The sequence below is a fragment of the Octodon degus genome, unplaced genomic scaffold, assembly GCF_000260255.1.
Source record: "Octodon degus isolate 3935 unplaced genomic scaffold, OctDeg1.0 scaffold00008, whole genome shotgun sequence".
In the NCBI taxonomy this organism is placed as follows: domain Eukaryota; kingdom Metazoa; phylum Chordata; class Mammalia; order Rodentia; family Octodontidae; genus Octodon; species Octodon degus.
This window is the reverse complement of record NW_004524584.1, coordinates 22,841,336-22,843,443: the sequence shown is the minus strand read 5'-3', so window position 1 is coordinate 22,843,443 and position 2,108 is coordinate 22,841,336. Positions and strand designations below refer to the sequence as shown.

At 43.1% G+C, this 2,108-nt stretch overlaps 1 pseudogene; it reads left to right on the top strand.

Annotated features, from left to right (window-relative positions):
- Window positions 1-816: 816 nt before the first annotated feature.
- Window positions 817-1,496, top strand: LOC101578169 (annotated as a pseudogene).
- Window positions 1,497-2,108: the final 612 nt, after the last annotated feature.

The window sequence follows — 2,108 nt, the reverse complement described above, 5'->3', positions numbered from 1 at the left end:
GCTATTTTTTCTACCAAGAGAGGCCAAACTTATTTAATGTTAATGAATTTTAAATTTTTATTAGTTATATAGTACTTAGCATTAATTTGGTCTCTTATGTGTTTCTTCTTAACTACATTTTCAGGCTCCTTTCTATATAATTAGATTTTCAAGTTGATTATTGAATACTTACTCGTAATATTTTTGCTTGTAATCTATACAGTATCAAATTACATTTGCTTTTTGTTCCATTTTATGTTGATATATCTTTATATCTGTCATGGACTATCTTCTGAAATTTCACCTTCTGATTTTATTTGTCCTTTGTGTGATGTGCTTGTTGTCCTGGTTACTTTTCTGTCATTGCTGAGACAAAATACCTGATGCTCAAAGTTAAGAAAGGAAAGATTTATTTAGCTCATAGTTTGTGGAGGTTTCAGTTCGTATTCTGCTGGCTCCAAGGCAGAGTGGCACATGGCAGAAGGCAGTAGTTCATGGAGGCAGAAAATAGCAAAATCAGCAAGAGCAAAAGGGAGGAGCATCAGCAGAAAGCAAGCTTCTTTCCCTTCCTTATGTTGCATTTAGGCCATCTGCCCCAGGGCAGGTTAGCACTCACACCCATAATTCCAGCACTGGATCATGAACCAATCATAACCTCTAGAAGCCCACCCTTGACTGCATGAGGTTTGGGAGGGACATCTAGACAGAAACCATAACACTTCTCTATGATACTGTTTTTTGGTTTTTAAAGAATACAGGAAGTTAGTGGAGTGCTCTAGGCTGTCTGTGGGGTCCTTGGCCTGCTTCTGCTGGGGCCTCTTCTTCACAGGTAAAGAGATGGCGCTTGTTAAGAGTAGATGGTTGCTGCAACAGAATACTGTTTTGAAGCACTGGAAGAAGAATTGGTTTGACCTATGATCAGATGGTCACTTGATTTATGATGATCGGACACAACAGAGCGTTGAGGATAAAGTCCATATGCCAGTGGACTGCATCAATATCTGTACAGGGCACGAGTGTTGGGTCATTCAGCCTTCAGATGGGAAGCCAAGAGATTGTCCACATCAGATTGTTTGCTGAGATGGGAAGACTATCAGTCTTTGTGCAAAAGCACAGATGATTGTTTGGCTTGGAAATTACGTTTCAGGATTCCAGAACAAATGCAGCTTGTGTAGGCTCTGCTATCCTGTCAGGAGACACTGCCATGGCTTCCTCGCCCCTGCCTTACGTGGCCTATGCTGCGCCGACCTCCGAGCAGGCGTATGGTGCATACCTGACAGGAACTCAGTCCTTATAGTGGTGCATACCCGACAGGAACTCAGACTGTCTATGCTGCGAATGGCCAGGCTTATGAGGTGCCTTGCCAGCACCTGTGCTCAGGACTCTAGGGAGAGCAGCCTGCCAACCAAGTTATCATTCGTGACTGCTGTTGCGACAATGACAGTGACCTGGCCCTGGGCATGCTGGCTAGAGCAGCAACAAGCATGGCCCTAGGGTCTCTGTTCTGGGTCTTTTAGAATCTTTGAGATCTTCTATATACGTAACATCTGATAACCCTGCGTGCCACAGTAATATGACTTTCAGGGCATTTCTGTTTATGACAAAAATTTTTTTAATGATAGTTTTAATAGTCCCTTTGGAAATAGTGACTTGGTAATTATAACTGATCTGTGCAAGTACCACAGAGTGGGGCTTAAACTGTGTTGTTTAGCTGTAACATAGATTCTAGGGGCACAAGCTAATTCCCAGAGTTTGTGGAGAGACATTTTCTTCTCAGGTGTAGTGCTTAAGGAATAATTTATTATTACTCAAATAACGTAGTGATGAATGAGTGAGTGATTGTGGTAAGACAGATGGCAGCTTCTTTTGGTTTAACCTCAAACCTTGAAACCTTAAATGAGAACTGCCCGCTGCTGCCTCGAGCAGTGGGCTGGGGAGCTGTGGTGGCCTCCTGAGGTAATGGAACTCCTGGGAGCCCCATGGCCCGACTCTGCTCTGTGGCGGGGAGCACCGCCCTCCCATCCTTTAAGTGTAAAATGATGTCTCTAAAACCTGCTCAATTCTAGAGCTATCACTGCTTGGGTTGTACTTGTTTTTCATAGTGGTATTTGGAAATCATCTCAAATGGT